Below are 13,319 nucleotides of genomic sequence, written 5' to 3' on the forward strand. Positions count from 1 at the left end.
ACAGGGATGGTAGCTACGATGACGTCAGTGGTAATCACCCGTGTGGTTTGCCCCAGCTTGCGAGTACGGAGATATCGACCATATTTCTCCGCACGAAGTGGCAGTTCTAGCGGGCTTAGAATGCCCGCGGCTGTGACACCGCAGCAGTAAATAAGAAAGATGGCGCTTCGTATCCTTTTTTTTTATTATGGCGTTTTGCGTGCCGGAACCACAATCTGACTATTAGGCATGCCATAGTGCGGCACTCCGGAATAATTTTGATGGAATGTGCATCTGTAACGTGCACTCAATGCACTATGCACGAGCCTTCTTTTTTTTTTTGCATGCGGCTCTTCTTACCACATAAACTGCGCATAACACTGGAAGATATCGATGCTGTTGAAGATCGCTCATCAAGATGAATTTTGACGCTTTTTTCATGCTGAAGACTTCTTTGTATATATATATATATATATATATATATATATATATATATATATATATATATATGTATGTTACAGAGATAGCAGACATTGCTGGAACTTATTTTATTGTTTTAATGCGAAACATTATCCGCGCACAATGGATGCAACGAAACGTTTTGCCGTTTCAGTGTATGCCTACTACAACGCTACAATTTCCTCAGTTGGGACTCGCTAAGGGGCCATGAGGTGCAGGGTGACGCGTATACCCTCTAAGCACCCGGTTGATCCGGTCTTACAATGCACGATTGTCGAGCTGACGCGTAAGCCTTCCCAAGGCCACGTTTTTGTATGACACATAACACCACTTCGAACACTACGCAAGGCACACCGGCCCAATGGGAACAAACAAAAGACCCTTCGCGGGCGCGCACCACCGTCGTGACGTCACGAAACGCTCGCTCGCTTCGTTCCTATGATCGGTGCGACTGTCACAGGCCTGCACTCAAAATAAACTAAAATAAATTTTGTTGTTTTGTTCGCTTCAATCAGGATACGATTATGAGGCGCGTTATATACAGTTCGGGGCTTCGGCCTAATTTCGAGCCCGCGGGGTTCCTTAACGTGCCCACCAATGCACCTCGGGCGCTTTTGCATTTTGCCCCATCGAAATGCCTGCTGGCATGGCCGGGATTTGATCCAGCGCCCTCCGGCTTAGCAGCGCCACGTTAAAGCTACTGCGAGGCAAGTGTATACTAAGTGCCACGCAGAGTGTGTCGGAAGCCCGAGTTTGGTGTTGAAACTTAATTATCCCTTATAAAAGAAGAGTTACCTTGCGCATTTTTATCGTAAATATGAAACGACTTCTTCGCGCGGTTCATTGCAGTCAGTAATCCGTAATATTTGTTTCTCGGGTTGCCTTGCACCCGTCGCACGTTGGCGGGTGGCGAGGAGGTTGTGCGGCTGCGACGGGTGCGAGCCGTCCGCGTTCTGCTGCAACGCAGACTTCGTGAGAACCATCGCTGCTGACGCCCGTATTCAGAAATGCATCTTAACTTGAAGCCCACGCTTGATTTTATGTAAATGACTCCTGACGTGAACGTGTTCGAAATGCTCATAGCGTTTTCTTCGGCGCTTTCATAACAGGCGTCATTTAGATCAAGTTAAGCCAGTGCTTCAAGTTAAATGCAGTTCTTAGTACGGGGGTATAGCCATAAAATACATCGTCATACTTCTCAAAGCTGTAATAATTCACTTACACAGCTTCGCTGTCTTTTATGCATGATCTATTCAGATTGGCGTACATTTGGGAAGGAGCTTTTTTTATCAGCAACAACATCACATTTAACCTGACTGCTAGAGGAAGTTAGCCAAGTTCGCTCTTTGTTACGACGGCCCGGTAATGTCGAGGATGCGAGGCACGGTATTTGGAGGTAATCTCAGCATCAACTAAAATATGTTGCAAATGTTTTTCTACCTACATAAGTGACATTCTTTCACGTGCGGGAACCGTCGGGTCGCGTTGCTATAACTTCGATAGTATGTCATTGCTGCTCCTTTAAGGCCATCATCGAGATCAACTGCTGAAGACGTAATCTGTTGTGTACGGTAGAGAACGAGGGACCTATCAAGAAGCAAAGACCCTAAAGCTTTTCCATAATTTCTCTTGTTGCCACGAAAGTGGAGCGTCTCCTTTTACGAAGGCGCGGTCTAGCAGCGCTCGCGTGCTTGGCTTCCGACATCTGCCATTTAGATCACTTTCACTTTTCCACAGGTGCCGTATAAATTTCAAAGCTTAGCAAGCCATTGTTCTTAAGAAGCCGCTGCTCTTCTGTGATATGAAAAGGCGTTGAGAAGATGTGTCATCGCACCCATACGCCATACAAGAAGTTGCTCTTTGACTCGTGTTAGACAGCCAGCTCGAACGTACGGGAGCGTTCGAAGGAGCGAGGCGGCGAAGCCGGCGGTGACTCGTTCCTCCAGAATTTCATCATACACGCCGTCTATAAGCGTTGGGATTTGAAGGGTGAGTGTTGCAGCTGTTCTACTTTACTTTGTCTTTCACGTAGCTGTTTTTATAACGAAGTAGTAGCCTTCTCTGTATAGGGCTATCAGTTTATCAGTTTATCAGCATAGTGCTATCAGAGTAGCCTTCTCTGTATAGTATCAGTTTATAAGATTCGTTATAAACACGTGCGCAGTGTTCAACCTGTATGCATGCCAAAAGACTGAAAAGTAAGAAAAAAATTGAAACAGAAACAATGATAATCAGAGGATACTTTCTACGAGTATGATACTCAAGTAGATCGGGGGTTGCCGAGATTAACTTGGACAATACACTCTTAGAAAACAGCGGAGCGAGAAAGGAGGAACTAGCCGTTTTCCCCCTTCAGGCCGGTGAGTTCCTCCATCACACGCACTTCACATGTCGCGCCCTCATGTGGCAATCAAAAGGGTAGGAATGTTTCCCCTTGCGTGCGTATCTTGCGTCGCCGCCGCCGGTGACGCGAGCATGGGCTACAATAAGTCCTTTTCGACGGAACGCAGTGCTAAGTAGCAAAACCTGAGGTCTAACCCTTTCATGACAATCGACCACCAGTGTCAAACCTTTAGCTCCAACGGCAGTTGCGATACGAGAATAGTTCAACTCAGACCCGCGCTCGGCTGCTGACGCACAGCGACAACAAGCGCGCACTCAGGCATCTCGGCCTAGACACCGCACATGTCAGCCAGCCTTTCTCGTTGTCATGCGTGAAATTAGGAAGAGGAGAAGGTTACCTGAAGTGTATGCATCTGTGGCCGTTTTGAAGCGCCATCCGCGACGGCTTCTAAGCGAAGGCAGAATACGTTTGCTGGCGCCGTCGGCAAGTAGCTGGGCGGTGTGAGCGCATCACCGCCGCAAGCGACGCAGCCAAATCCACAGTTGTAACACAAACCCTGCCACCAGAGCAAGGAGGCGCTGGAGCGCCCAATGCAACCAGATATGCAGCTGTCTATCAAGCGTCACTTGCGTGCCGGTTCGCCTGCGCCTCCGCCCGCCAGCGGCGGCTCCTCCGGGATGCATCGTGTAGCGCGAACGTCACTACAGAGACAGGAAGCATCGATCCACAATAGAGGATGTATTTCGTAAAAGGCGGGGTACAAGCAAACGTACAAACAAAAATTGTGAACAAAGATAACATGTGAAGGACAATTGAAACACAAAGGTATGAAAAGCCCGATGAAACGCTCAAGGGTACGGGGCAAACGGATATGCCGAGACGTGAACGGGAGACCAAGCTAATGGGACCCACAGGAGTACGGCAGCTTGGTGCACTGTGTCGAGTGCGGGAATTCTAGAAAGCTGCAGGGCACTGTCGAACTCGAACGTCGGTACGAAGCGAAACCACCCTGTCTCTTGCAGAAAGCACGGCTAGCACGGCGCAGACAAAGCTTTGCAGTAGAGGCGCTCGGAGAGAGACGGCATACTCCAAAGTGGGAGCTATCCTTCCCGGTAACTTGTCGCCACGGTTAAGCTTCCGCCACTATACTCGCGCTATGGTTATAGCAGTTGTAGCCTAGTTGACTGTATCGCAACAATATTCGTTACCGCGACTCTCCCGGAGATAGATAGAACACAACGGACACCAGCAGTCAGCCGTCTGATATGGTCAATGGTGTGCGGGGCCAGTCATGCCAACCGCGGTGAGTAATCTTTGGTTCTCGTATGTAGTATACCCTGACATCACGGCGAGTAACTTGAATCATAGCCTCCTTGGATGCTATGCTAGTATTTACGGCCGCTCTCCTCCAATATCCTTACAAATTGCACGCAGCTGCTCACCTTGTAGCAGCGAACGACGTCCTCGACGTAGTCGAATACCTTTAGTCTGTGGACAGGAAGGCAAAGCATGATTTCGAAGGCTTGCTCGAAAGCGGTGGCTTCAGCGTCCCGGTCAGATTCATCCCTACACTACACGCACGGCCTCAAGTCCGGCCGCCGGCTCGCACGTACCCACTTTGCAGCGGCGTACGGATGCCGCGGATAGCAGATTGTTCGCCATTTCTGTATGAAATTAGGAGAGAAAACATTGAAGCGACCTCAACAGAATGTATTTTGTAAACGTCAGCGGTTCTTGAAGCGCCATCCGCTACGGTTTCGAAGTGAAATGCTTAGATCACGGTCGCCACCGTGTTGATAATTGAAAGTCGTTAGTCAAAAGCATTCATTATAGTGCGGTTTCGTATTAAGAGGTATGTGTGTATTTGCCGTACTTATCAGGTGACTATACCCAAACAAGTACTCTATGGAAATTTATTGCTGAATTACGTATAACAGAGTCACTCACTGCCACTACAGTGCAGGCCGAAACATCATGGCTATATAAGAAGGTTTCAAGGCATATGGATGTAGGCACCTCGAGCAGTGTTTGTCTGTATGCCATGTGTTGTGTGTTGTGGTTGCTCTGTTCTGTACAGTACGTGTCATACTGCACCGTGTTGCTCTGTTCAAGGTATGTCTGTGAAAGTATTGTGTGTGGGTCTGTCGGGACATTGCAGAACAGAAAGTGCAAAATTGAGTAGTGTTTTTTTTTTTTTCTTCAGATTTTAGAACCATCTATCGGGCCGCGCAGTAACTGAATGGTTTGGTAATTTGAAGACCTCTCCAGGTGGTGCTAAGCGCGTTTACATAAGCATGCGTGTATATGTGCGATGGATTGATGTATAGATATCCCTATGTTTACGTAAGTTCAACGCCACGATGTTCTAGCGATGCCATTCCTTTTCGCGCTTCGACAATGGTTAGAGCGACGCTACGCCCGCGTTATTAACTTGATCAGCCGGCCGTCAACGGTGGGTGACAAGTGTAGCAGTCGAGCAGAAGGCATCGCTACAAAATCGTGTCGTACTTGCGCCTGGTTCCTTGTATGCATCAAAGAACGCTTAGCGAGATTGCGTTTTTTTTTCTTTTTTGCAAATATTGGTAACGTATACTATGCTTATTACGCGTACGTTATTTTCCAGCTGCGAACTAGCAAGTTCGTAGGCCTAGTCGCATCCACCGCTTCGCTTGCCAGGAGTCAGCCATGCTTGTTTTGTAGAGGGAGGAACCATTGCTCTCATGCACGAGGGAGGAAATTTGCTCCATTTAAAGACGAACATAGGGGACATCACCGTTTGTCCCTTAACGCAGCAAGAGTCATTCCTTGTTTTTTTTTTCAGAGTGTATATAACCCGTCTCACAGACTGCTTGCACTGAAGCGAAATCGATGTTTTGCATCATGTAACCAGAAATGAGAATCAAACAATGGGCTCCTTGATTGTAGTCCTCTAATCGCCCTTTGCGCCTAAAGAAAGCTTCACGTTCACTGAAGGGCACAGCGTGGGCTAGCTGTCCCTCTTTTCCGCAACAATATAACCTGGCCCACGCTACTACTTCGATGAAATAAAACTTCCCTGCGCTGCATGGACTTCTTAAGTGGAGCTCTGCATTGACAAAACCGACATAGACTTGCATTGGTTTCAGAGCAAGAAAAACAGAAAAGAAAGGAAACAAATTCCACAAATAATAAGAAAAAGCTAGGATAACGTTTACAATCGTTAGTGCGAACATAAGCATGACAGTGATGTCGGCTTAGGTTGTACAGACTGACACTGACGGGTTGTTGCATGAATAGCTCGACATTTGGAAGTAATACTTACGACGGTGGCATACTGGGCGAGTATGTTTTAAAACATTTCTCTTTGTTTCGGGCCCGAAGGGCGAAGCATTGGCAGCGATACCGAGGATTAGTGTTACACTGAAGTTGCCTTCGCGTTGGCTCTATTTATACGCGGGCACGATATGTAGGCGCGACACCTCATGCGAAGCAACTGCTGCTGGTCAGAAGGAACAGCACCCTAGCAGTCACCAGGCGTCTCACGACGCAGGCTCCATAAGGAGCGCCGCCAGTGTTGCTGCAGGCATCGCACCCCGGTAATGAAAGATTAGGCATGGGTTGCTGGATGTATACATTGTCCATTTCGCGTACACGCAGGAGCACAACAGGGGCGGTAGAACGCTTACACTGCGCGTGCGTGCAATGCTCATGCCAGCAGTGGAAAGCAGAACGCTGCCCCTGGCTCCACCACATATGCATATCGAGCCGACTGAGCGGAACGTTGAATGCGCGTTCACTTCGCTTTGTCGGTTTAGAGCGCACTCAGCTAGGCGCCCGTTCCTGCAGCGAGCGTCGGCGTTATCCCTCGTAAACGAACGAACAGACACAGCGAAGGATGAAAGCGAACGCGGAGCGCAGCGGGACACTAAAGGTGCGATAGCCAAGCCAGCGCGAGGAGGAAAGCAGGGGAAGAGGGTGCAGCGGAACCATTAGGCGGAAAGCGGAGGAGGAAGGTATGGCGAAAGTGTGACAAGAGAAGCGCAGTGCAGCGCAAGATGGGCTTCGCGGCGACGATGGCTACGAGATGGCGTCAGAGTAGCGCGCGCAGTTTGTATGGAAATAAAACGTTGCATGAGTGGAGGTCTGTCCGCTGCGGTTCCTGTGAATCACACCCACGCGTTACCTAGTGGCTCTGGGCTCTAGGAGCCTCTAGCGATTTCCTGATTAGCGAGGCAGTCGCACCACACATCGTGCCGTTTGCAACGCGCCGAACGAGAGAGATTGTCTGCGCCAATTTCAAGCACGTATACAGCTGCGCTCAAAATTTTGAATTAGGGAGTATTGTAAATCTTGGTGAACTTTTTTAGCAGCGAAAGACGCCCGCACCTTTCCAAGTCCTCCAACCCTAGTCGCCCGAGCCACATATGCACCATTGACAACCAGAGAGAACGCCGGCGCCGACGGCGTAAGTTAAGGTTCGAGCGTCAGCATAATTGCCCTCGCTGTAAAACTAGGCATACTAAGACATGGACCAAAGGACAACGAAAAGATTAAATGAAACAAATGCCGTTTCCGTTTACTTCTCGTTCCTCTTCCGTGACTTATTTTGAGCCTGCCTTTTCAAATTATGTAGGACTTACCAGTGGATAACTTTCGATCACAATTTACATAAGAAAAGACATTACATTGCAGAGAGAATCGCATGGTGTTCGTCTTCTGCGCATCATGAAAGTAAAAGACGTGGTCAAGTAATTGCAACCGAGCGCAAATATCCAACGTCGCTTTGTCGTGCAGGGTGAGCACGACATAACATGGCAAATATTTTTTCTTACCGTACTTTAGGGTGATTGTTAGCGCTGCATAATGAAACCAGTCGGTGCACAATACACCATTGACAACCATTTATTGTGAACTTGATGTTGCCACCAGTTCAGACACATTTGTTATCCCAATGGGAGGTGAATTACACTGATCTTCCACGAGTCCTTATCCTAACAGCTCTGATCACGCTCGCAACACAACTCAGCAAGTACGCTGCAGAAAAATTCGCTTTATCTTAATTCAGTCAACTTGAAACATTTTCAGCATCACGTGCAGAAATACATTGCGTGCAAGTACAAGTCCTAGATCAGCCCCCTTTCCCCTGTTGAGATATCCGCTATGGTCTGTACCATGCATGATCTTTAGCTATTACGTCGTTGGATGTAATTGTTGTTGAGAATTAAAAAAAGAAGTCTCAGTTTCACCCGAAACGCGAATAATTGATTGAGATAGCAATGTTTTATACAACTACACGAAGCAAGGCTCAGTTTCATTGGTCGCATAAATTGCTGTGGACATTCGCTTACTAGTTAGGTTACCAAACATGGTGTCACGGGTGCACGGCAAACACGAGCAGATCTCACTCGATGACCGCGAACACTCGCTATGACAACACCGGCACGATGAAGAGTCGCAGTAGCAGCGAGCGAATTGCCCTTCGGGCTGCCTCCCACTTTAACGCAAACTTGGCGCGGGAGAGCACAGCGCCCGCGAAGCCATCAGCCCTCGGAGACCATAGCCTTTGTACCCACAGCAGGTTACCTCCAAGATAGGGCGCACGCGGTTGTGTTCAGCCGCCCAATCCGCAGCCGCCCCTGTACTAGAGGAAACGCGCAAACCACCACCACCTCCTCCTCCTCTTCTTACCCCCCCACCCCGCCACCTCTATCGCGCGCTCATCTCCCCGCTCCCCCTTGGCGCACTAGTGCGCATTGACCCAATCCACATCCCGGTGGTGCTCAAGACCCCGCCGCACCAAGCCGCCAACCTTCTCGGCTCTAACTCACACCTGCAGCTTTATACTTTCTGCATACTTTATATGGACTTTATACGGAACATCACGCCGACCGGTGGAAATTCACCTGGCGTGTCCAGTAGAAAAACAAAACAAAGAGACTTTTAGCGTAACAGTAACTGTGGGTTGACAATGACAATGACAACGATTTTTATTTGCATCAGTACATCAGTATATGACGCGAGGGGCATGCAGAAAAAGCTGCCACATGGACAACTTGACGAAGCCGCAGGCGTTTGCACGGCGTTAGCAAGTACATCGTTGTTTACAAATGCCGTTTGCACAAAAGTGAGCATCGCGAATTATGCGAAGCAAGTGAAGAAAAAGAATGTGCTCTAACAACAGGGCATAGTAAACAACATCTCCAGACAATAAGGACAAAAAAGCAACGATAGGCATAACGGTATCGCAACTGTTCGAAAAACACGAAGGCGAAAAAGATGTAATCAAAACGCAAGCCGTAACAATAACATTTTTCATACAAACTAAACAAACGAAAAACTAAGAATATAATCTCTACAATGGAATTAATTAGATTCGATAAGGAAAAATTTGTGAAAGCCCGGGAAACAATCTAGTGCAGGTAGAAATAACTATACAGAGCTTTAAAAGAGGTATTTTCCATTCCATTGGTTTAGTTGTGTAATTTGTTCAGTAGCCTTGGCAGGTTGTTACGAAGAGCTTGTTGTCCGTATGTTATTCTAGCGGCATCTACTTTCCAAAACTGTCCGGTCCTGATCGTATATGTTGTAATGTTGATTTTTACGTCTGCTAGTCTTCTTAGAAAGCTGACTCCATTCTTTATTTCTTGTTTGTATGCACTACAGAGTCGTTAATCGTACATACTGGCAATTGGCATTATATTGTATATTATAAAAAATTCACTTGTATGAACATATTTTGGAACGCTTTCTATGACTTGTAAGAATTTTTTTTGTAGTATATAAAGTTTTTCGAAATTTCCCTGTGTGGTAGTAGCCGAAACTAAGTGACAGTAGTTTAGACTAGAAAGAAGCAGTGTGTTGAAAATCAGCATCGTTATTTTTGTTCGCAGTATATGACGGTTATGGTAAGCAAGCCCGATTGTTTGAGATAATTTTGTCGCCAAGGAATTTACATGCATATCCCATGATAAGTTTTCTTGGAAGATAACGCCTTAAGTTTTAAAGCACAGAACAACTTTGATAGGCGTTAAATTTAGCAATATAGGCGTACTAATTATTACGTTTTTATTTTTGCTCCGGAATACTATTGCTTTTGTTTTGTTTGTGTTTATTTTAAGACTATTTTTACGTGTCCATCCATGTAATCTTAGAAGAATTAAGTTTGCTTCCTCAACTTGTTCATTCGCCGACCTTCTTATCAGGAATATGCTTGTACGTATCATCGGCGTAAATTATATAGTTTGCCCTGATACTGATACTAATGATATCATTAATATATAAATTAAAGAGGAAAGGGCCCAAAATATTGCCTTGTGGCACGCCACAAGAAACGGGCAGTGGACTAGAGAGTTCATCATTAATACCGACCCTTTGCTTGCGGTGTTCTAGATAACATGTGATGAGGGATGCAGCCTTCCCGCGGTAGCCATAACGTAGGAGTACCCTAATAAGAAGTGAATGATTGACACAATCAAATGCTTTTGTAAAATCTACATACAACCCTAGAACCAGCTGTCCCTCATCAATTGCCCTTGAAATTAACTCTTTCTGAGCAAGTAAGGCACACTCCGTGTTGAGCCCTTTGCGAAAGCCAAAATCGATAAACCGATTTAAATTACTTTTTCAAGTACCTTCCAGAACATAGGGAGGATTGATATTGGACGATAGTTGATCATGTCATTTTTATCACCTTTTTTATATAGGACACGAATGCGAGCTTCTTGCATTTTACTGCAAAAAATAGCCTGACTAAGACAAAGGTTGAAAATATGTGCAATGCATGGAACCAGAATATAAACAACGTATTTTAAAGGTTTTATCTGTAACCCGTCAATATATTTCGCACTGCTGGTGTTTAGAGCTTTAATTATGTGGCTTACTTCGTTTTCATCCACAGGTTTAGGGAAAATAGTGTTGCTGCTAACCGGAATATTACAAAGGTCATTTGGTAGCATAGGCGTATTACCTGCACTTGCGAAATATGTATTAAATGTATCTGCAAGCCGCTTCCCAGATAATTCTATGGCAATAATATCTAATTTAAGAACTTTTCTGATAGGCGGATGATGCCTTAATACAGAGTTGAGCCCTATTTTCCACATAATCTCAGAGCATCCAGATGCAGTTGCAAAGAAATTTGCAAAATATTATCCCCTCGCTTTTTTTATGTCTTTATCTAGGCGATTACGGCACACTTTAAATTGGCGGAATAATTCAATATCTTTAGTTGAAGTAAACTTGCCATAGAGAATATGTTTATGCGCGAGTCGTCTGAGAAGCTGAGAGCTAATCCATGGTTTCCAAATTTTTTTGCTTGGCTTAACGCGCACTGAGGGAAAGCTAGATTCATATATCGATTTGACAATGTGAAGACATTTTTCATAGGCCCCATTTGCTTCGTTGAATTTGTATATATATCTTCCCAGCAGGCATCTTCTATTTGTTCCCGAAATATAGACAAATTGGATTATTGGAGCCGGCAACAATCATGTAAGCCTGCAAAAAAAAAAAAGAAAGAAAACGTTCATGATAGGATAAAAGGGTAATTGCGATGCAGTGATCTTACCATTGCTACTAGTCAATTATAACAATTCATCAATATGCCTTTAATGCGAAGCGCACTTGACGAGTTCCACTGAGTTTTCCGTAATGGGTGTCTGTCTGGTATATGGCCTCCCTCGCGAAACCCGAGAATGCTCGACAAGAGCGACGTGATCCCGGAGGTCGACAAAATCCGGGTGCTCGGCATGATTATAGACAAGCGACGGGGCAACGGCGAGACTATTTCCCGCCTTACAGCCAAGATTACCAACGCAATACGTCTCATCAGACGGGTTGCCAACCGCAAGGCCGGGATGAAGGAGGAAAGCTTGATTCGGCTTGTGCACTCCTTCGTAATCAGCCACGTCATCTACGTTGCAGCCTTCCACAACTGGATGCAATGTGAAAGGAATAAAATCAACGCCCTGATACGCCGAGCTTACAAGGCGGCGCTCGGACTATTCGAGTGTACGAACACCAACAAGCTCCTGAGCCTGGGGGTACACAATACCCTCGAGGAAATTGCGGAAGCGCAACGGACCGCCCAGCTGGAGCTGCTCTCTATGACCGAAGCCGGCAGGCGCATGCTTCAATACTTGGGCTTCACGCCCGGAGCGAAAGCGGCGAGTAGCGACGTTTCTGTCCCGGACGGAACCCGGCGCCGGATTCGGGTGGACCTCATCCCGAGAAACATGAACCCGGAGTATAACAAGGAGAGAAGAGTGGCGAGGGCCAAGGCCCTCATCGACTTTCACGCCAAGGACGAGCACGCAAGGTTCGTGGATGCGGCAGAATACCAGGGAGACTGCGCGGCGTTCGTAGCTACCGTCATCGAGGCGTCGTCCGGCGCGACGAGGGCAGCGGCGAGCTTACGGGTCCGCGAGGCGTGTCAGGCGGACGAGGTGGCCATTGCCGACCCCGGGTGCCAGACGGTGTTGCGCGATTCGCGAAGTGCAGTGCGGAATTATGCAAAGGGAAAAGTGTGTGGTGAGGCTGTGCGCTTTCTGTGCTCGGCTGACCTGCAACGACAGAATCGGTATGTTAGAATCAAGTGGTTCCCGGCACACGCGGGCAACGATGCGTCCGAGAAGCACGATAACCACAACGAGACGGCACACGCAGTGGCGCGAGCGCTAACCAACCGCGCCGCTGCAACCGACCTTCCAACGCGGTGTAGTGCCAAGGATCGCATGACGACGTTCAACGAACTTACACAGTTCCACCGCCTGGCTCGAAGGACTTTCCCACCCCCGCACCCGGGGCTGAGCCGAGCGTAGGCGGTGCTGTTCAGACAATTGCAAACTGGTTCTTTACCCACCCCAGTGTTAATGACTCATCTATACCCTAATTTATATGTGAGTGATGTGTGCCGCGTGTGCGAGCGGGAGAGGGCCACCCTGACGCACATCCTATGGGATTGCACCAAGTTCCCCAATGAGGCTTCGACAAGTACAACGATTCCGCCGCAACTCGCGGCTGCGGCGGAATGCTACGACCACGAAAGCCAAACCTGGGCCAGCCAGCAGGTCTCGTCGGCTCTTGAAAGACAAAGGCCGAGCGAAACCGACGGAACGTTGCCCCTCAGGGCGACCGACCGCGGGAGTAACACGCGCTGGAGTTGAGTAGAGACCACCCGCTGAGAAGACGTCAGGGCCCGCGTCACGGCGCTATTTAGTCATGGTGTCGTTCTGCAGGCGACTACATGAAGTTGTCTCTCTCTCGCTCTCTCTCGACAAGAGCGGATGACGTCAACTTTCTTTATATCTTTGTGATCACGTCTCTCACTTTGGATCCGCGAGAGCGTATAACTTTTATTGAATTGCTAATGTACTCCACGGTTCATGTTCATGGCCGCATGTGCGTGCGTGAGTGTGTGTGCGCGTGTGTGTGCGTGTGTATGCGTGCGTGTATGTGTGCACTAAATTTCTCAATCAGTGCCCCTAATAGCCCGCTACACCATCGGTTAAGCTGGTGCACGTTAGAGATCCCCAGGTGGCCCAAATTATTCCGGAGACCC

At 47.6% G+C, this 13,319-nt stretch overlaps 1 protein-coding gene across 4 annotated transcripts in view; it reads left to right on the forward strand.

Moving 5' to 3' along the window:
- Positions 1-2,282: 2,282 nt before the first annotated feature.
- LOC126542826 (uncharacterized) overlaps positions 2,283-13,319 on the forward strand; it is a 60,088-nt gene continuing 49,051 nt past the window's right edge. Inside the window, exon 1 of one of the 4 annotated variants that reach the window (XM_055061414.2) lies at positions 2,283-2,427. The gene's annotated coding sequence lies outside the window, so the exon portion shown is untranslated. Of the gene's footprint in view, positions 2,428-7,148; positions 7,227-13,319 lie in introns of those variants that run through there. The other 3 variants (XM_055061409.2, XM_050189937.3, XM_055061407.1) reach the window with 3 other exon arrangements.

Source organism: Dermacentor andersoni, chromosome 3 (genome assembly GCF_023375885.2).
Source record: "Dermacentor andersoni chromosome 3, qqDerAnde1_hic_scaffold, whole genome shotgun sequence".
In the NCBI taxonomy this organism is placed as follows: domain Eukaryota; kingdom Metazoa; phylum Arthropoda; class Arachnida; order Ixodida; family Ixodidae; genus Dermacentor; species Dermacentor andersoni.